Genomic DNA, 23,236 nt, shown 5'->3' with positions numbered 1-23,236 from the left:
ACATTTCTAGGATTTCTGTCACAGATGTTCAGAATCTTAGTTGTCTTTATCAACTCCTTGTGCCTCTGTCTCCCATATCTATCTCATTTAGTACAACACACCAAGCACCAGTCCCCACAGTGAAAAACAAAAGGAGAGTCTACTCGCTTGGCAAGAAGGTGCAGCCAGCTCCAGCCTTGTGCAGAAGATCAACAGTCAAGAAGGATGAGGATGACTTCTTCTTTTCAGTCTCAGTGGTGCTGCCTGACTGTGATCCTTTCTTGCAGTCATAGGAAGATACCACAGTGCAAGCCATGTGCAGTACCCAGAGAAAATGGAGCAAGATGTGTCTAGCCAGTCATGGTGATGCACGCTTGTAATCCCAGCGCTCGGGAGGCAGAGGCAGGCGGATCTCTGTGAGTTTGAAGCCACCCTGATCTGGACCAGGACAGCCCGAGCTACAAAGAGAGACCTTGTCTCAAAAAATACAAATAAAAAAAGAAAGGAAGAAGAGGAGGAGACACCTTTGGGAACAGCAAAGTTTCCCAAGGAATGCTAACAAATCTTCTCCTATCTCTCATAAGCCAGAGTGTGCCATGGCAAAGGGCAACAAGCACTCACAAAAACCACCATATCCTCGCTGCATTAAGGCACATCACAAGAGTAATATTGGAGCACATCCTAGGAGCAGGATCAATGTGACAACCAGTATCCTATTGGTCACTAAATTCAAATAATGGAGCCCCAAACTCGAAACAGATGGTCTCCAAGTTAGATTAGTTCGGTTGGATTTTTGGTTTTTTCACTTGTTTGTTTTTTTACTTTGTCTTTAAGTTAATGGCAAAATGATCTATATTCAGTAGGAATAGCATCTGCGGGACTAGGGGGATAATACAGTGCTTGCTTTGCAAGCAGGAATGCCCGAGTTCTATCCCTGAACTCACATTTAAAAAAAGCTGGGAGTGGTGGTTACACTTGTCACCCTGCACTGGAGGGGTGGAGATGGCAGCCACTGGGGCTCACTGGCCAGACAGCCTTGCCTCACTAGTGAGGACCAGGCCAATGAGACACCTTGTCTCAAAAAGCAAGAGATGACTCAGCAGTTCAGAGGACTTAGTGCTCCTGCAGAGGACCTGAGTTTCGTTCCCGATGACCTTGTCAGGCAGCTACCAACTGCCTATAATTCCAGCCCCAGGAAATCTAACACCCTCATCTGGACCCCTTGGGCATCTCTGCTCACACAAGCACATACTCTCACACAGACAGACAGACAGACACGCTTTTAAAAATGGATAGTACTCTAATAAACAACACCCAAGATTGTTCTCTGGCCTCCACATATGGGGAAGGGGAGCAATGGGGTGGGAAGGAAGGCAGGGAGGGGTGAGCAGACAAAGGGTGAGGAGGGAGGAAGGGGAAAGAGAGAGGAAGGAGGGAGGTTGGGAAGGAGAGAGGGAAATGGTGAGGAGAGAGAGAAGGAGAGGGGATAGAGGGAGGAGAGAGCGGGCAGAGAGAAAGAGAGGGTGATAAGAAAGAAGGAGGGGAGGGGAGGGTAAGAAGAGAGAGGGGAAATAGTGAGGAAAGGGAAAAGGGAGAGAGAGGAAGAGGGTGAGGAGAGAGAGGGGAAGGAAAGAGAGAAAGAAATTGTTTTCCACTTCCCATCCAGTTCATGAGGACACTGCCCCTTCCTGAGTTAATGAGACCAGACCGATACGTCTCTACCATTTAATGATGTTTGTGAGCCACGCCCACCGCTTCCATGTATGAGAACAGATTCTATAACAAACAATGAAAAGGTTGGGCTACATGTCCCCATCCAGGGTGATTGTTCCCTTGACCTCGATTCTGGGTTGCGGTAAGAATCTGAACCCCTCTGTCACCCCTCCTGTGTTTACAGGCCCTCCACACCATGGAAGTCCTGACTTGGATCCCAAGAGAAGGGGAGATTTGAACAAGAACATCTCATGTTGTGCTTTCTCTGCTTCTCCAGAGCACCAGATCTCTTATGTTACTCGGGATATTAACAAAACGGCGATAAAATTCAATGATAGGCTTCAAAATCTTTCAGCATAGAACTAAGGTACAGGCTCAGGAGCTAACTCGACAAGCCCCTATCTTGCAATCATGAGGAGCTGAGCTCAATACTTGATGTGTCTATCAAAAGCCAGGCCTTACACTTGCTTGTAATCCCAGTGCTGGGAAGGAGAAGGCAGATGGATGTCACTGGAACTCAAGCTAGTAGGTCCGGTTGGTGAGCCCTGGGTTCCAGGATCCCTTTGCTTACAACATGTGGCAGATGGCTCTTCAGGAACAAGACCCAAGATTGTCCTCTGGGCTCCATGGGTGAATATGCACACACATTCACACATTAGGGAAAAAGAAAATTTAACATGAACATTTATGTTGTTTCCTTCCCTGGTAGTTCACAAGAATAAAAGGTCTTTTTCTGCTATTACTGACATTTAAAAATTAGCTATTTTATTTGAATAACTAGGCTTCAAATTAATTAAGCATAAAATTGAAAAGGCTTCCCCACAGTTATTCTAGTGAGAAAGTTCAGATGACCCCACTGTGGTGTGGCTAGCAGTACTTTCTGTCATTTTATTACTCAACTAAGAAAGCAGAACATCAGGACCTCTGGCGTCACCAGAACTTAGAACTGAAGCCTTTACATGGCTGTGTTAGTGGGCTGGGCCCTGCTCTTCAAAGGTCATTCATGCTAAGAAGCTGGAAAACAGATCATGAGCTGCAAAGCACCCGTGAAGGACAAAGGGGGCATCAGTCAACCTGTGGAGACTGAGAAAGAAAAGAGGGCGAGGCAACCATCCGTCTGTTCTCGCCTGGTTCCCGGCGCTGCGGTCACACTGTGCTGGTTCTAGGAGGTCTGGTTCTGCCTGAGTAAGCAGGTGAGTGGATCGATGCTGTTGTCAGGGAGCGCCATTTAGCTGCATCTCGGAATCTGCACAAATCAACCATCCCATCTCACATCCTTGCTCCAGCTTGACTGTTATCTCCCATCAGTCCAGCTTCTTGGGTTCTCGTATTCCTGAAACAGACATTACAGAAACACTTAGAAAAAGAGAATTACACCCAGTCTCTGCCCTTTTGCTTTTCCCCTGGGAGAACTGGAGCAGACAGCAACCCATAAAAGCACCCTTTCAGAGACTGGGTTTGCACAGGTCACATTAGCCCACCCCCCAGCCACTAGTCTTTGTTTCCACGTTTAATTAAGGATGGAAAGTCCAAACACTGTAATATCAGCCTGGAAGTGTAACATGAAACATACATGGAGCATCAACCCCCCTGCTGTTTATCAAAAGCTCCATGTAGGGGCTGGGGGGATGGGCATGTGGTAGAGTGCTTGATAGGAAAGTTTGAGTTCAGATGTGCAATAGCCATGTAAAAAAACAGACATAATAGTACATGCCTAAACTCCAGTGCTGGGGAGGTCCAGTGCTGGGGAGGTGGAGACAGGAGGATCCCTGGAGCTCACTGACCTGCCCCCGTAGCCAAATTGGTTAGCTCTGCCTTGCGTGAGAGACTCTGTCTCAGAAAACAAGGTAGAAAGGATGACACACAACATGGACTTCTGGCCTCCTCATGGGGCACAACCACAAAAGCATGCACACATTTACACATACGAATCACTCACACACACAAGTCGATTAATAATAATTGATGATGATAGGGCTTCAGAGGAAAACAGCTTTAAAGGGAATATAAATTCCATTTTTTCTTCCTTTCATCTGGATAGTCTAACCTAGCTATACCAGAAGAAATTTATGAGCTAAAACTAACATTGGATCCCTTCTCTTTTCTCCTCCAATTGGAAGATTTTTACTAACATGAACTATTGGGAGAAACCATCAGTCTATATGGAGACCCATAACAGCAACATCCCAGAGCAGCTCCGGTACCCAAGTCAAAGTCAAAGATGGTTTTACTTTACATAATGTACTTGTTAGAAAAATTCCCCCAAAGAAGACTGTTCTTTACACACAGTCAGAACAAAATATCTTTCAAAACAAACTGTCTCTGTCTTTCTCCCTCCCTCTGCCTCTGTGCACTTGTGTGTGTGTGTGTGTGTGTGTGTGTGTGCCACCTGTGTGCAGTGCCCTCAGAAGCAAGAGAGGGCATCAGCTTCCCCTGGAGCTAGAGTTACACTTGGTTGTGAGAAGCCTGATATGTGTACTGGAAGTTGAGCCTAGCCCCTCTCCAGGCATCTGTCAGCCACAAATGTGTATTTCTTTAGGATACATTGGTTTTTAATTTCATGAACTGTGAATGGCAGAACAAGCAAATGCTCCATTTCTTTGCTTTGTAGAGTACCTGGGAAGCAGCAGGAGGGCTCAGTGACCAGGTAACAGAGGATAAATGTGCTCAGCACTTTGGTTCGCATTCCTTTGACTTTTCCACTTTTCCTTGCATCTTTTAATTTCTGATGTTTTGAAAATTAAGTGTATCCTAGAGTGCTCTGAACAAGCATTTGGTGGAAAGATAGAAACACAATTCCATCAATTTAAGTAAATTAACATGAAAGTCAATGTTAGTCAAAGTTTAAGAAGCGTTTTGAAGATGGTCCTCCTTCCCAAAACTTTTATTTTTTTATGCAAAAGTGACAACCATTCTCAGCCACATGATGCAAAGACCCGTGGACAACTCTACAGAAGGGCTACTAAGGGCAAGAGGAGGTAAAATGATTTGTTATTGTACCAGAGATGAAGGGATGGGAACCAAGGGATTGGATGCTTAATACTTTCCTCAAAAATCAGTCTGAGCAGTGATGGAAGACACGGAAGCAAGAGGGGAGGTGTAGCTCAGGGGTAGAGGGCTTGTACTGTAGGCAAAGAGCATAAAAAGAAAAACAGATGGGAAGGAGAGCGAAAAAAGGAAGAAGAAAGGGGATAGGTAGAAATAAAGGGGAGAAGGGGAGAGGAGAAAGGGGCAAAAAAGTGAGAAGGGGGAAGAGGAAGAAGAGGGGGACAGGAAAGACTCAGAAAGTCTGGCACCAGCAAGTCAAATCCAGTCAGGAGACCTGATGCTGTGTAGTTGCTATATGACAAAGACATCCTGCCATGTGTGTGGAGGCTGAAACTTTAAATCGTCCAGGCTGAATATGAGAGGCGGTGAGGAAATCTGTGATGGACACAATTCAGCCCTTGTACTCTGTTACCGAGACAGCACTGCTGATATTACAGCCTCTCATATTAAATCCTCACAAACATCGTCAAAATAAAGACCCAGGTCCTGAAAACACAGGCAGAACCTTCCATCCTTGCCTCATTCCAAATCAAAATATTGTGTCTCCTTCTCACAAAATGACACACAGACTTTCAAAGAAGAAAAATGGCTAGACGGTATCTTCTTTTTTTTAATTTATTTATTTATTAAGGATTTCTGCCTCCTCCCCGCAACCGCCTCCCATTTCCCTCCCCCTCCCCCAATCAAGTCACCCTCCCTCATCTGCTCGCCAAGGACCGCCCACCTTTATCCAGGTTAAAGAAAACCTAGACAGTATCTTCTAAAAGAGCTAGCTAACCTCTGAAAGCAAATGGGGCCGTTTCCTCACCCCCTTCACTCTCAGCAGCCACTTAACTGAATTTTAACCCAACTCTTAGCACCAAGGAGCATCTATTTGCCTCGGATGAACACTGGCAATGGTATGTGCATGGTTACTTCCCACCTAAAGCCTTTCTCCAGAGAAGATTTATTTTTTTTCATCATGTGTGCATATGCGTGCACAAGTTTCCACACTTGTGTGTAGGTAAATGCAGGCTCTGTGCCACAGTGAGCATGTGGAGATCAAGAGTCAAGGTCTGTTAACTGTTTACTGCCACTATGTAGACCAGGCCGTCACCCTGCAAGCTCCCAGGGAGTCCCCCGTCCTTGCCCTCTTAGGAGTTTTGGCAGTAAGGGCCAAACTGCCATATGGGGCTCTATATGGTTCTGAGAGTCTGAAGGTCCTCATGGTTGTGATGAGGGCACCTTACCCACAGAGCCGTCTCCCAGTCCTCTGAAAGAACCACTTGTTAATTTCATTGAATGATTCTGTTGCCAGAAATTCAGGTCGCACATCATGAATGACCCTCATTTGAGTGACCACAGGTCATTGTGTAAGTGAGGAGGGGGACCACTGTCTGCGGAACTCAGTGATTCCAAATCAAAATATTGTGTCTCCTTCTCACAAAATGACACACAGACTTTCAAAGAAGAAAAATGGCTAGACGGTATCTTCTAAAAGAACTAGCTAACCTCTGAAAGCAAATGGGGCCGTTTCCTAATCACTAATGAGACCTTACAATTTTTCATGTTTCTGATTAATGATTATGCACTATGAACTTTTTTCTTTCTTTTTTGTTTGGTTTTTTTTTTCTTGAAGATAGGGTTTCTCTGTGTAGCCCTGGTTGTCCTTGAGCTAGCTCTGTGAATCAGGCTAGCCTCAAGCTGAGAGATCTGTCTGCCTCAACAATTCTGGGATTAGAGTGCACCTCCACCACCCAGCTGCATTATGAACATTTAACATCACTCTGAGGTCTTACAAACACAGACACGTTCTGTGCTTCACACAATCAGGAAAGATTAGATTAGAATAATGTGGTAGCCTTCGTGTGTGTGTGTGTGTGTGTGTGTGTGTGTGTGTGTGTGTGTGTGTGTGTGCAGGAAATGCACACAGCATGGCACCCACTGACTTACAGGTCTTTCCTCTGTGCTTGGTGGGAAGCACTTTCTCCTGGAGAGTTCCCGAGTCTGCTCAGTTTCTAAGCTACACCCCTTTCAGGGGGTCCAGGTGTCCAGGTAGCCTCTGTAACACCTTAGAATCACCTAGAAATTCTTTAATGCTATTCACTAGGCCTGGCCTACCTTACCCTAACAAAGCCAGAATATCACTGCTGTCAGAAGATACAAAAAAAAAAAGCAATATAAGGAAAGGTTTATCTGGGCTCACAATTTGGTAGTCACTCTGTCACAAGAAGGCAGGGCAGCAGGAGCATGAGGTAGTTGGTCACACTGTATCCACAGTCAAGAAGCAGATGTAGATCAATGTTTGTGATCAGCTTGCTTCCTTCTTACTATTCAGGACTCCAGGCCATGGATTGGTGCTGCTCACAATTATAGTAAGTCTTCCCAGCTAGATTAACCAAGTCAAAATAATCCCTTACAGCCATGCCCAGAGGCTAACCTAATGCACACTATCTCTCACAGAGTACCTGGAAGCTTGTCTCCTAGACTCTGGATCCCATCAAGTTGACAATCAATACCAACATCATAATATGTGTGGATAAGTATACATGTATGTGTTTGTATGTGTAGACATAGGATATTCTCAAGTGCCATTCTGCAGGCACCACCCACCTTCTTTTGAGACGGGGTCTCTCGTTGGCTTAGAACATGCCAACTAGGCTAGGGTAGATGAACCCCAAGGATCTGTTTGCTGTATCCCCAAGCTAAAATTACAAGCATATGCCACCATACCCAGCTCATTTTCATGAGTGCTGAGGATTGAACTCAGGTCCTTGCTCAGGTCCATGAACTTAGCTAACTCCCCAACCCTATAGTATGCTACTTTTAACTCCAAAATGTTTCTACATATAGGCAATTTATACCATCTTCTGTTCTGGGTGGAAAAGACCTGAGCTGGGGATAGGCTCAGTGGGTAAAGGCGCTTGCTGTGCAAGCCTGAAGGCCTGAGTTTGTTTCCCTAGAACCCACATACAAGCCAGACACAGTAGCAGAAGAATCTGTAATCTCAGTACTCCTACATGGACAGACAGACAAGCACAGGAGAATTCCAGAAGCTACTGGGCCAGCTAGCTTGGCATATTCAGTAAAAATGCAAGAGTGACTGTCTCAAATAAGACAGAGAGCAAGGACTGACGACTGACCTCCACACACACATCATGGCACATGTGCACCACATTCACAAACAAAAATGGGGGGAGAGAGAGAAAGAGAGAGAGAGAGAGATACTTCCCAAATTAACTGGCATGCCTTGTATCAGAAGATAGGGTGCTAGACCACACCTTGGAAGCCAGGTACCAGCCACATTGCTCCCTCTTTGCCTCGTTCAGCTTTCTTCTTGAGTCACTCTGTCCTGAAATCACCCTGGATTCCAAGGACAACAGAAATGGTCCATAAACATCTTTGTGACAAGGGACTAAAACTGTCCCCAAGCAATAGTGAGCCTCACAGTCAAGACCACTCACAAAATGAAAGCAATTATCTGTCAAAGTAAGGCTGCACCCTGGAGTAGAAGAAAACATCTCATGGGAACCAGATTGCTCCCTTCAAGTGATCATGGCAACTGGAGTTTCTTCAATCCCCCTGGCAGAGCCAAACCTGAGCTAATGACCACACAGATGACACCTTGAGCAAGACTTGAATTGTGCATACCTGCCACAGCCTTTTCTCTGCTAAAGCGTAATGCTCCTGTCAGACAAACTTGGGGTCACTAGTCCTCTCCCAATAGAAACTAAGCAAATCTCATCTTATTTTCCAACGCTTTTCTCGAATTGATGAATTGGAACCCATGGGCCAGCCTCCTCCTCTTGGACTCACTGGGCTGGGACCCTGGCCTTAAAACTTCACATTGCTGTTGTGTGCCTTCCTTCCCCTCCCATACACAAATAAATGTAAGAGATTTTTAATTTTTCAGAAAAAAAATACAACTGTTTTGAAGTCATGCAGATGCTTCCCCTTGTTTAACAAGAACCTGGAGATGATTTGTGATCTCTGGGGCTAAGGATATGGGAGGCAGACATAGGTTACATGTAAATTCTATGCCTCTTACACAGGGGATTTAGGCATCCAAAGATTTTGGTGCCCACGCGTTTCCTGGAGCCCTATCTACCAAGGATACTGGAAATGCTGTACCTCCCTGAAGTCCTTATTTCCAAATACAATTGCTACAAAACTCTGAATAGTGCCCATTCTTTAAGACTGACAAACCTAAGCATGAGAGGGCTCAGTGGTATTGTGTTGTAGAGCAATTTTCTCCAAGATAAAACATTTCATCTTGGAGGGAAGTTCATTAAGAGGCCAGGATGTTCCAAAGGGAGATGAAGCATCCCATCCTACAGAGAAGCTTAAGCTCAGGAAGTGAATAAGTCAGAGGCTCCAGGAAGTCCCTAAAACTGAGAAGATTCACTAGATCCACCCATTTCCAAGCTTAGATAAGCAGGAAGGACAGCTAAGAGACACTCTCAGACTAAGTGAACTACCTAGAGGAGCAGAGACCATCTGAGCTGCCTGCAAGAAGCTCAGAACAGCTGAGCTGCCTGGAAAACACACTCTGTTGAAGGTCACGAGGTATGCTCCAGATTTCCAATCTTTTGGAGCTGTCACTCTGAACCCCTCTGCTCCCAGAAGCAACCTCTCACCTTCCCTTAGAGACCCCCAGTAAAGCTCACTGGTTCACCAAGCTGGACTTGCTGGTATCCGTATTTTGGTCTGCCATTGGTTTCAAACCTATCTGAGGTGAACAGACATTTGTTCACAAGTCCCTAGGAACAGTGTCGCATAAGCAACATCCTGTCTGTGACCACATGCTGGTAATCAGCGCTGGGATCCAGATACAGCCTATGGGCTTCCAGGGCACAAACTTACCTAAGAAACCTGTTGTTGCTGTTTGTTTGCTTGATCTTGGGTTTGAGACAAGGTCTTAATATGTTGGCCTGCTCAGCCTCTGAAACACTGGGACAGAACTACAGGCATGCACCACTTTGTCTAGCATTCTTTCTACATTTTATCCCTGCCTCCCTTCAAACACTAATCAAGGACCTATTCTAGTCAGCAGCTCAGCAAGCAAGAGCAGGAGGAGGAGGTGGCATGCAGATTCACCCCTTTTGTACTTAGAAGCATCCCAACCGGGTATACAAGGGATACAGCTATGAGGTAACCAAGGAAACTAGAGCTGCAAACTGCCAGTTGTATTTCCCAGTGGATAAAATGCCCCTTTGTGGCAAGACGTCTCTGAAACTGCAGTTAGAGTCCTCTGGCTGTATCAGAAATAGAGGCATCAGGACATTTTCCCAGTGGTTATATGTGCACATCCACAAATACCCTGATAAACAGGGAAGGGAAAAAACAAAACCAGAGCATGCTCAGAAGAGTGGGACCAAATGAAGGTGTAGCCAAGTGAAAGAACTCGATGATGGCACTGCTGGAGGGGGGGGGGGAGCACAATAGGAATCTTAAGGACTGTGAAGATAACTCAGTCGGGAGAGCACTTGCCATCCAAGCAGTAGGACATGAGTTCAGGCCCCCAAAAGCTACAAGTAGCAGACACAGTGTTGGGGTGTGTTTCTATAATCCCAGTTCTTCTAGGAGTAGAAGGGAAGAAGGGACGGAGAAACTCCCAGCAGCTTGCTTGGTCTAAACCTTAAACAACAGCAGGAGAGCCTGTTTCAAATGCATGCTGCTCCTCCCCTGGTTGAGCACTTCTCCCCAGGCCCTTCCTGCCTGGCTCCGCTCACAGCAAATCAAAAGGGCATGCCTTCATGAGGCGGCCTCTGTTTTTCTTTTCATCTCCTTCCTTGGTGCCACTAATCAAATTCCTGATTGTGTTCAGCCAACCCTGAAACAGAACGTTACTGAACCATCCTGGCTTCTTGCTTCCATTTTTGTTGTTTTTAAATCTAAACTCCCTTGAAGTGCAAAAAACAATCTACGTCTAAATTGACTGAAAAACTAGAACTCCAGCAGAACCAGGATGGCTGCCCGGGTCTCTCCCTGCCTGTCACAGATCAGAAAAGCCGTCTGAGTTGATTGTAAGGAACCCAGTGGCTACTGAAATTGCCCCCAGGGAACAGAGACAGAAGACGATGTCTGGAATGGCTTAAGTACCAATCAGTGTTTAATAAAGCTTAAAAGATTTTAACATACAGGGCTGGGGAGATGGCTCAATGAAGTGTTTGCTACATAAGCATGAAGTTTGATCTCCAGAACCCATGTAAGAAGCCTAGTGTGAGAAAAACATATAAACCCAAAGTGTATAAATACATAAATAAATATACATATATAGTTTGATGAAATTTTCCCCTCTTGACTGACAATGCTTCCTCTGAGAGCTGAAGATCATCTACCAAAACCCTCAACACCAGGTAAAAGAAGCCCTCTTTTGAGTTTTTGGCCAGGACTGTCCAAGAGACTCCCAAAGCATTACAGGTTATGATTATTACACTTTGCTACCCCCCAGAGATGGGTGGTCAGCTTTATTGCTGAAAGCACCATCCATACACTTTAAAGAGATCTGAAAGGCCCCTGAGCAGGAACAGATTTGAAAGCATCCTCTCTGTGGACTAACGTTCATGGTTCCAAAGGTATCGTGCAAGCTTCCAAAGGAGAGAAGCAACCAACAGTCCTATCCAGCGATGCTGCCTGCCAACCACAACAATGACTACCCTGGCACAGTGACCCTCAGGGTCCATAGTGGCACACATATCCTGGCAGAAACCAACACCTCTTGGACTTAAGACCACTCAAAAAGAAGGAAATTTTGCCTGGTGCTGGACACCTGGCTGACAGCACAGGGCTAGTAAAGTCATGGATCTTGGTGAAGAACCCACAACTACCACTTTATCAAACTAGCATAATCCCTAGCCACACACTAAATGTTTGCCCTTTGTCTTAGTTAGGGTTTCTATTGCTGTGAAGAGACACCATGACCACAGTAACTCTTATAAAGGAAAGCATTTAATTGGGGCTGTCTTACAATTTTAGAGAGTTTTAGTCCATTATCATCATGGCAGGAAGCATGGTAGCATACAGGCAGACATGGTGCTGGAGAAGGAGCTGAGGGACAGGCAGCAGAAATGAAAGTGACACTGGCCAGACTTGAGCTTTGGAGACCTCAAAGTCCACTCCCTAGTGACACATTCCTCCAACAAAGCAGCACCCACTCCAACAAGGCCACACCTACTCCAACAAGGCCACACCTCCTAATAGTGCCACTACTTATGAGCCTATGGGCGCCATTTTTATTCAAACCACCACATTGTTATACCCACAGATAAGTGTGGTCCCAAACCCTCATCAAGGAAACTTCTCTTTGTAACATATGGAGATGATTACAGAAAATCATAGCCAATCAAAGTCAGAGCTGTGGAGCCCAGTCCCCGTGGGTCTACTCTAGCTACAGCACAACGCCACACTTGATGCTCCAGGAGCTTGTGGGAGAGGAAGTGGAAAAATCATAAGAGCCAGAGGATTAGGAGTTTTCTGTGAGGCTGTGTCTTCTAGGAATGTCAGCAGCAATACCCACAAAGGCTCACTAACAAGAGTGCTCAAACATGAGGTGAACAAAGATGACACCGGCCAATGTGCCGAAGGGAAGGTGCGAAAGTCCATGAGGTCTCAGTCCTACACTGAGAACTAGAGCCAGCTGAGGAATCTGGGAGGGGGAGAAGTGGCCTTCCCCAGGGAAGAGCACACCAACTGGTGATGTAAACCCAAATGCCCAGCCCTGAAAATATACATGCAAGTAACACTGTAGAGATAGAACAGGTTGTATTTATGTTTTTGGGAATCTATATGTATTTACATATTTACAGATGCATGTGACAGCGGTTAGGGAGAGTACATGGAAGGATTTGACTGTAGGAAAGGAAAAAGGGGAAATACTATCATTTTAATCTCAAAAACTAAAAGCAACAAAAAAATATTTTTAGAGGTTGGTATGGTAGTATGTGATTGCAATCTCAGTGCTCAGTAGTAGAAAACATTGATCTATCAGTCCCTGGGGCTGACTGGCCTTGCCTAATCAGTGAGCCCCAGGACCCAGTGAAAGAACTACAAAGCAAGGTGGAGAGCTCCTGAAAAAAGGCAGCAGAAGTTGTGTGTGTGTGTGTGTGTGTGTGTGTGTGTGTGTGTGTGTGTGTGTGTGTGTGTTGTGTGCATGAGAGAGAGAGAGAGAGAGAGAGAGAGAGAGAGAGAGAGAGAGAGAGAGATCTTAAAGCATACAGTTGTATCCAACAGGAATAAAAGGAAATACAGATCCATAATTACATGATAGAAATGTAGCGCTCTCCCTGTCTAGAACAGGTGTTGGAATCCTCAAGAAGGAAACTTGGGACCTTCCTGCCTTCCATGCCCTACCCTCTCTACTTTCTCCCCTGCAATTCTGCATCCTCAGCTCTGTGATGTCACCAATTCCAGAGCCCTGTCTACCACCTCCCACCTGCTCCCTCCAACTGCAGCAAGGGAACAGCACTGCCTTTATAATTATCTTTACTATTCTGTCCATGTGTGCATGTACAAATGTGTGTGCATGAGTGTATAAAGACCAGAGGACAACCTCAGCTTTCATTCCTCAAGAATTACTTGTGTTTCTTGAGATAGGCTCTCTCACTGGTATGGGGTTCATCAAATCGGCTAGGTTGTCTGGGCAGCAGAAGCCCAAGGATCCTCCTGTCTTCCCCTCCCCAGTGCTGGGATGACAAGCATGACTTTTCAAAGTGGGTTCTGGGGATAGAACTTGGGTCCTCATGCTTCTACAATTAGCACTTAGTCAAATGAGCCATCTCTCCCCAGCTTCTTTTCCATATTTGATCTGCTTCTTGTCCTATGCCTTCCAAAGCAAGGCACTGCTGGAAACATTTCAAGATATACATAAAAACTTATCATAATTCATCATGAAGATTTTCAGAAAATATGAAACCTAGTATTTAGCACAGGGTGTTTCAGTTCCATCATATAGTTACAGGCCTACTTTTTCTGTTCCTCCTGAACAGAACTGTTTGTTTTGAAGACTTCTTAAAAGTTCTATTTAAACATCACAGATGTGTTTTCTCATGCTATGGATTATGCTGAGGGACAGTTTGTATCTGGCAGCCCAACAGAGTGTGCCCTGCTCGGCAGGGGATCCAGTGGTGTGGAGAACCAGGGCTGTGTCCTGGTCAACAGGAGATTCAGCAGCATGGGAATATCAGACAGAGTAACGGCAGAAAGGGAGCCTGAACTGACCCAGAAAAAGCAGCGGGATGCGGAGACAGGGTGCAGAGCTCCTCTTTCCTGATAAACAAACACACTGGCAAACCAGGCACAAAGGACTGGCTAACATTCTCTTCTTTCCACGATAAGCCCACCAGGAAATGAGTTTTCCCCAAAATAGAGGGCTAACAAGAAACCAGATAGTTATGTAATCAAATTCTAAATTCTCTCACTGGGTAATATCACCAGTGGGAGTTATGTGTGTATTTTTATTTTGCCAGTGAAATAAACTATATTTAGTCTAGTTCTGCTGGAGCAGACAGAAAAGAAGTCACACACTCAGTGGCCTTGAAACCAGACATGACCCAAAAAAGAAAGTCAAATCCTGACTGAAGAAGAAAGCCCACTGGATGTAATGGACATGAGGAGGGAGGAAGAGACATCAATAGCATCAATTTCTCTGTCACTGTATGTGTGTATGCCTATGTGCATCTGTGTGTGTGCATCTGTGCGTGTGCGTGTTCGTGTGTAATGTGAAGTGTGACTGTGAATATGGAGGTCACAGACTAACTTCAGATGCTGTCCTCGGGTGCTGGTCACATTGTTTTCAGACAGGATCTCTTACTTGATCTTACAGGGTCACCAACTCAGCTAGGCTGACTGGCCAGTGAGTCCAGGGATCCTCCTGCCTCCTCCTCGGCACTAGGGTTATAAGAGCCTGAACCCCACGCTGGGCTTCTTTCACATGAATTCTGGAGCCTGAACTCAGGTCCTCATACTAGCAAGGCAAGCACTTTCCCAGCCGAGTGACCCACTCAGCCTTGTGCATCAACTTGAGGGATAAATGGCAGTCAGCATTTGCTCCAAACATGAGTGGAAGGCATAAAGGGGACATCTCTGCATGAGATTAGCACTTGAATCAGTACTCAGTAGGCTGAATAGAACAGACCTCTCCAGTGTGAGTGGTCCTCATCCAATCTAGTAAAGACTTGAATAGGGGACGGGGAAGATGAACAGGAAGAAATTCTGCCTAATCATCTTCAGAGCTTGGAATGAATTCTTGGTTCTCATCATTGTGTAAGCCAGTTCCTTATTACACACACACATAAACACACGCACACACACCGAGTGTCTTAGGGTTTCTATTGCTGTGAAAAGACACCATGACCATGAACTCTTATAAAGGAAAACATGTAGTGTGCTGGCTTACAGTTTCATCGTGACAGGGCATGGTGGCATGCAGGCAGACATGGTGCTGGAGAAGGAGCTGAGAGTGGAGAAGGAGCTACATCTTGATCCTGTAGGAAACAGGAAGTGATCTGAGACACTAGGTGTGGCTTGAACATATATGAGACCTCAAAGCCCGCCTCTACAGTGACACACTTCCTCCAACAAGGCACACCCACTTCAACAAAATTACACCTCCTAATAGTGCCACTCCCTTCGGGGGAGGGGACAATTTCTTTCAGATCACAATGAGGGGAGGGGGGTCACAGGATGGAGCTGTGTCCTATCTTGATTTCTTTTTTTGTTGCTGTGACAAAATTCCTGAACAAAACCGCTTCAGGAAGGCAGGCTTTATTTCCACACCCAGTCTGAGGGCACAGTCCACTGTGTGGGGAGGGCAAGGTCACAGGAGCTTGAGGCAGCTGCTCGCGCAGCATCCACAGTTGGGGAAACAGAGAGACGAACGCTGGTGCCCAGCTCAGCATTTCTCGTTTTCATTTAGTTCAGAAGCCCAGCCTATCAAATGGCACTGCCCACATTTAGGGTAGGATTTCCTATCTCAAATAACCCAATCAAGAAACTTCTTCATTAGCATGCCTAGAGGTGACTTAATCTAGACAGCCCATCACAATCATGCCCAGAGGTTCCTTTTATTGATGACTTTAGGTTCCAATAATCAATATAAACCATAACATATCCTATAAAGCTTTTATGAGTTAAAACTACCATATGTAAGAAATGCATTAATATGCCTGACCACTGGAACACTTTAGCTTAGCCTTTCCCACCTGACCATGCTCAAAACAGCTACATGGTAGAAGTCAGATCACTAACAGCAGCTCTATTTTATAATGCCGTTCTGAGGAGTTCTTGTGCCTTATTTGACTATATTGAAAATAAAAGCAGAATATGTTATACCTTCTTACCATCATATAGACTATCTGTAGGTGGTGTCATTATATTAGACATCAATGTGTGTATCTAATACGCCTAAGAGAAGTGCTGAGGTTATAGCTCAGGTCCTACCAGATCAATGACGTGAAGATACAGACAGACAAACAGACAGACAGACTGGCAAAAATTGGTAGATTGAAATAGACATGCAGAAACAGGGCTGACAAGGGCCAGAGATATAGCTTGAGTGGAGGATAGGTAGAGGGTCTGTCAAGCAGAGAAACAGGGTGTTTGAATAACATGTGAGGTGCTAGGTTAGATTCCCAGCACTACTTAAAAGAAGAGAGAGAGAGAGAGAGAGAGAGAGAGAGAGAGAGAGAGAGAGAGAGAGAGAGAGAGAGAGAGAGAGAGAGAGAGAGAGAGGAAGACAGAGAAGAGAAGCAGGCGACAGGTACACAAACCATCATAACAAAGAAAGCAGACAGACACACAGTAATCCAAGCAAACAGAAGCCTAAACAGATAACCACAGAGAAAACCTAAGAAATGACAAAATTTCATGATGCAGTCTGGGATTTCCTGTGAGGCTTTGTCTGTATTTCAGGAAGCTCAAGGAAATGGTACACATGACCCTTACATCAACCTCGTCTCTACCAAAAACACCTGTCGCCAGCCCACCTGCACTGACTGCACAGTGCCCAGGCGAAGCCGTCAGCCCTGACATCTTCCTGATACTTGGGTGCAGACCCACAACTGCTCCACAAGCCTGAGACATGGTTTCACTTCTGCAGGTGACACCTTCTAAGCTAGACAACATGCCACAGACTGGACATCTCAGCCCAGCTGCCATCCAGAGTCACCCAAGGGGACCTGGAGCATTCCTGAACAATTACATCCAAATCTCCAGGGCTGAGGGACTGGTACACTCGTGTGTGCTGAAGGGAAATGCAAGTGGCCAGATTTGATGCCACGAGTATAGGACAGTTAACATTTTAAATTCGTGATTTTTTTCTTCTTTTTAAATTCATTGGTTTACACACACACACACACACACACACACAGACATGATAGTCGGAAGAAAACTGGTTGAGAAGACAAGGAAGACCAGGAGGAGTAGGAGGGGACAAGAGAGGAAGACAAGGGGAGAATATGATTATGAAAATGCCATAATAAAACCCATTAATATATAATTAATACATTGCCTTCGGGTTTTCTATTGTTGTGAAGAGACACCCTAGCCACAGCAACTCTTTAAAGAAAACATTTAATTGGGGAACTCACAGTTTCACAGGTTCAGTCCATTATCATCTTAGTGGAAAGCATGGCGGCACACAGTCAGACATGCTGCACGAGGAACAGCTGAGAGGGCTACATCTTGCAGGCAACAGGAAGTCGACTGACACACTGGGCAGTATCCTGAGCATAGGAAACCTCAAAGCCCACCCCACAGTGACACACTTCCTCCCACAAGGCCATACCCACTCCAACAAAGCCACACCTAATAGTGTCACTCCCTATGAGATTATGGAGGCCAATAACATTCAAACTACCGCATGTAAGATAATAAGAAATGTTAAGAGTTAATACATGCATTAAAAAATATTCATATGCACATTTTAAAATCAGAGGTCAGAAAGAGGAAATAATTACCAAGGTCAAACAGCCAGAATGAGAAGATGGCAGAAGCAGGTTGAACAGCAACACTGCTCTGTAGCAGGGCACAGGACCACACCCAGGAGGCACTGGGGTTGGAAGCACTGGGGAGGGTGTTTGTTAACAGTAAGAATAGAACCGAGGGCTCTACCACTGGCCGCATCCCTATCCAGGCATTCGGCTCTGGTTTGCCAGCTGTCCATCTATCTACTGTAGCTGGGGCGGATCTGAGAGAAGACACTGTCAGAACAGGAGCCTCCGACAGGAAGCGACGATGAGGAGTTAAAGCCGTTTCATCGAGTTTAATTAAGCTCACGGGGGAAGAAGAGCACGGGGATTCCACAGAACTTTCTGCAGCTTTATGTTTATTAGTCTTAATTCCAGAGTAACAAAAAATGTTTTTCCCAGTTCACCAGGAAGGAGGCTACACTATTCATTAAGAAACACTGCCATCTACCGTCATGTGTTCAACATTGTTCATGTAAACCAAGTTAAAAAGCCATACGTAGCGTTGTTTATGCTCTAATTATGAATGGTTTCCAACATGAAACCCTCCTTTCCGACTATCTGTTCTGCACTTTAAAATGTTATTTTTTATAACCACAAACGACAAGTGGGTTTGGAATTAGACTAGTGCTTTCAAATGTCAGCCTTGGAAAACAGAACCTACAAATTAGGATTTGAGTAGGTGGGGCTGTCTGACAGCAGGGACTCAGGAGAGAAACCAAGAGGCTCAGTGACCCATCATTAGGGGCCTTCATAGACAACCCAGAAGGGCACACGCTCCGAATTCCACAAAGTCAGCCTAAAAATAAATGCATGTGATGGCTACACAGGAAATAATTCAAAAAACCATTCTAAGCATGTAGGGGCTAGGCAGGTGGCGCACAGAGCTTGCTGAGCACACACAAAGCCATCCCCAGCATGCCATAAACTGACTCCAACGGCACATATCTGGAGTCCCAGCACTCTGGAAGTAAAGACAAGACGATCAGTCGAGGTCCTTTCTTCTTCCCCACCCAACACCAGCCGTTACACAGCAATAAGTCTCGCATGTAAAGCACACACGTAGCTCAAACTCCATATGCCCCCTGATTCTTGTAAGTAACTTTTACCAAAACACAGCCACACTGTTTTCGCAGTTGTCTATGCCATTAATACACACATTAACGGCAGCGAAGGCGAGGCCGGGCAGCAGCTTCATGCATTGTTAGTAAAAACGTAAATTGGCCTAGCCGCAGTGGAACTCAGCATGGAAGTTCATGAAAAATTTAAAATATAGAACGGTCATGGACTCCAGCTACACCCCTCGTGGATCCCTAGGGAAGCAAATTCAGTAGAGACACGTGTGTACACCCATGTTTATCCTGATGCTACTAGAAATGGGGAAGTCATGAACTCAGCCTAGATACCCACCAATAGGTGAACATATGCATACGGAGACTTGCTTGGCCACAAAGAACACTGCAGTTTGCAGGAAAACCAATGCAGTGTGCACGGGAGGTCATCAGACTAAGCAGAGCCAGCTGGACTCAGAAAGCTGTGCTTTGATGGGAGCGGGGGTGCACAGTTGTGCACTGTGGGCAGCCATGTGATGCACAAATGTAATCTTCATTTGACAGTACAACTAGTCTGTTCCTAATTTATTAACTTTTCTGCATATAGTTGTATTTTACAAGCCACACACATGTCATGCACAAGATAAATCCATTTCCTTTAAAAGAACAACCAATTCTTTCTTTAATTAAATAGGTTAATTACCTAGGCAAACTGTACTGGTACCCAGAACTGATCTGACTCAGGAAATCCACATCTGCAGGGAACAAATCATCAGCTTCCATTCCAAAGGCCTTGAAAACGTTTCTTAAGGCGTCTGGATGGCTCTTGACAGCACTTGCGACGAGTGCCTCGTCAAATGTTGCCACATTTCTGTTTGAGTTGTTCTCAGAAGACAGAACCAGGTATCTCAGAAGACAGAACAGTCCTGTCCCGCCCGCCCCCGTGTATTCAGCAATGTGGGGAAGGAGCTGAGGGAGCAAGTCTCTGCATCCAGTAATTCGCCCAGGTGAAACCCCCTTTACCTAGAATCTACCAGGCAACACTTTTAATTTTAATGACTAATCTCTATTTCTGAGTGTCCTGTGCCTGTCCCTGCCTTTCACACAGACAGAAGTGGAAACATACTTTTCTTTACAATTCGGTCTCACTGTGGCACCCAAGTGGGATGAAAACGGTTCTCAAACACAGTTTAGCCCTTTGTAGAATTCTGACGTGCAAGGTGGCTGCAGAGACACTGAAGGATGCGGAGCCTTCTCACTATGGAAGCGCTGTTGGAAGCCGCCATGGTGTTGTACAGAGGTGAGTAAGTGCTGCTGAACTCAGTGACCTACCTTTCCCTCAGGGGCTGCCCTAACCTTTAAAAACTCCAACGTACTTGGTGGTGTCCTCAGTGTCCACAGTTCCTCCACATGGCTGTGAGTCTTCTATCTGCGTCTGAGCCCCTCCGCTCACCCACCCCTGCTGCCTGGGCTTCCTGCAGCTGTGTGCTGAAACCACCAGGCTTCCTGGAAGAATGGCATAATGGTTAATCTTAATGTAAACCTGATGGGATTTCAAGTTACCATGGAAAAAAACCTCTAGGTATGTCTCTAATGGAGTTTCTAGATTGTAATAACTGAGGTAGGAAAACTCATCCTTTCAAATGTGGGTGTCACTATTTCATGGCTGCAGTCAGTACTGAAATGAATACAGGGAAACTGAGGTGGGCATCCATCTCTCTCTGCTCCCTAACTGTGGATGCAACAGAAATGGTACCTCGAGCTCCCGCCGCCCTGCTGTCCTCACAAGATGGGACTATGTACCCTTGAACCAGATCCGAAATACACTGTCCCTTCCTTCAGTTGCTTCTATTGAGAGGCTCTTAACTTGAATTAGTAACACGGTCTTTGCGTTACGGAACCTCAGTGATCCCTTCTGACCATCAAACGCCTGTACTTCTGTCTGCTTTGCCCGTTTACAAAGACACAGTGAGAGCTCACTGCCTCTAGGCATCTCTACCCAAGTGTTTGTGATGCTGGCCTTTCTTGGCCTTCCCGCCTAAGGGCTGAACCTTGAGTACAGGATCAGAGGACTTTGCTGTTATATCTATGTCTTTCAGATCATCACTAGTTATCCTAGTTGGTTTTGCTTGAGAATTACAAGTTCTTAATATGCAGGAACAATCATACTTCACTCCTAGAAGAAGTGTTAAGGCTACAGAAGCAAATGCAACTATTAGGGCAATAGGCAAATCATCCCGTCCCCGAAACAAGAGCCTCACTCCTTACATCTCACTGGAAACTGAGGGACTCCCTCCCCACCAAAAGAGATCATTTCAATAACCATGCTGCTTTAACTGTTCATTCCTTTCTGAAATGAGAGTATTCCTCCAAAAATTTAAATGAACTTCCCAGAATAACAAAAGTAGTTACAGCCGTGTAATGATTAGGTTTAATTGTCAACTTGACACAATCTAGAATCACTTGGGAAGACAGTTTCAATGAGAGACTGTCTAAAACAAGCTGGCTTTGGTCGGGGGGGGGGGGGGGGTATGTTAATTACGGTAAGTGGGATGGGAAGACACAGCTCACTGGGGGGGGGGGGGGGGGAGGCACCATTCCCTGGATTTTGGCCTGGGCTACCTAAGAATGCAGAAAGAGCTGAGCACAGGCATACACGTGGACTACTTACTGCCCTCTGCTGTTGACTGTGGGTATAACATGACTAGCTGCTTCCCGTTCCCACTGCTGGGACTTCCTGCTTCAGGTGCTGTAGTCTGGAACTGTGAGATAAAATGAACCCTTCCTCTTTTGGTTTGCTTTCTTCCCAGGCATGTTCTCACAGCAACAGTAAACAAAACTAAGTTGCCTGCCCCTGAGTTCATGTGTTGAAACCTGATCCCCCTAATGGTTATACTCAGAGTAGGGTCCTGTGGGAAATGCTGAGGTTATAAGAGGGTCTTTTGTATGTGAAATTAGTGTCCCTGTAAAATAGTACCAAGAAAGTTGCTTATCCCTTCCACCATGGGAGGATACAGTAAGAACATCCATCTATGGGCTGGGGATGTAGGTAGAGGACTTGTTTAACATTCACGGCACCCTGGGTCCCATCTCCAGCACTGTGGGGTTAAAAAGTCCAAGCTCCTGTCCAAGTTTTGAAAACCCCCCAATCCCTGAGCTCAAAATCCCACCAATCCCTGACTCGGCCCCAAGATTAGGCCACAAAATCCCACCCATCCCAGGCCACACTGCGAAGCTCTACCCCCGCCCCCAATTCCAGAAGAACCTTATATAAATCCTGCCACCTCTCAGTTCCCTGCTGCCTCTCAGCCAAGCAGAGGCAGAGACCCATGGCGTCTGTCCAATAAATCTCTTCTGTGAGGCTTGCCATGTGGTATGATTTTAGGTATTCCTTGGCTCCCAACTGCCAGGATTCCTTTCACCCCAGAGCCGCCCCACTTACAAGCATTGCACACCCCAGGCTTGGGGACACACCTGTGTCCCAGTACTAAGAAGGGAGGCAGAAGCTCATGGTTTCTTTTGCTGCACAGAGAATTTGAGGTCAATCTGGGCTAGAGATCCTGTCAAGAAAACAAAATGAAAGAAAGGAGAAATGGGAAGGAGAGAAGGAGAGAACAGGGGAAGGAAAATATATCTATTTATGAGCCAGGAAATGGGCCCTCAGGAGACACAGAATCTGCCAACACCTTAAACTTATCTTGACCCTTGCAACCTTCAGAAAAGTAAGCAATAAGTTGTTTGATAGCCATCAATGTATGGAATCTGCCATAAAAGATTAAACTAAGTGACCAAGGCTTTACGGCTACAAAATATGTTCCCCCCACCCTTAAGCAATTAACAGATGCCCAAAAAGGACTAGAATTAAGTATTCATTTGAATACACACAGAGTGACAGAGCATTTGCCTATCCTGAGGTGTGAGGCCCTCAGGTCAATTCCCAAAACAACGAACAAATAAGTAGATAGATGATAGATAGATGATAGATAGATAGATAGATAGATAGATAGATAGATAGATAGATCACATCATTCTAGAAAGAGAAAATCCAAGCAAACATTTGGTCTGACACAAACTGTGAGGCATTATGGAAACTAACCACCTCATAAGCTCCCAGCTCTTTTAACTTGCTAACAAGGTAGAGAATAAAATCAAATTGTTTTTCACCTTTCATTTGAGAAGATGTGAAACTTATTGCTGCTATCAAACAAATATCAAGTTTATACATAAAATATCGCCTTAACCATGTCAGGATGACAAGCCATAGGGATTATTCAACAACCCAGTAAAAACTGATAAAATTCAAGGTATACCCAAACCGCTTCAGAAACTGCTGCCACCTCTGATGAAAATATTAATGGGATACACAGTGTGCGTGCGGGTGCGCGCATGCGCGCGCGCGCGCGCGCGCGCGCGCACACACACACACACACACACACACACACACTTTAAACTGGGAGCAAGGCACCTGTCCTATTGCCACTGGCGTATTTTATTAATTGT

This window comes from Microtus pennsylvanicus, chromosome 10, assembly GCF_037038515.1.
Source record: "Microtus pennsylvanicus isolate mMicPen1 chromosome 10, mMicPen1.hap1, whole genome shotgun sequence".
Taxonomy (NCBI): Eukaryota; Metazoa; Chordata; class Mammalia; order Rodentia; family Cricetidae; genus Microtus; species Microtus pennsylvanicus.
This window is presented reverse-complemented; position numbering follows the sequence as displayed.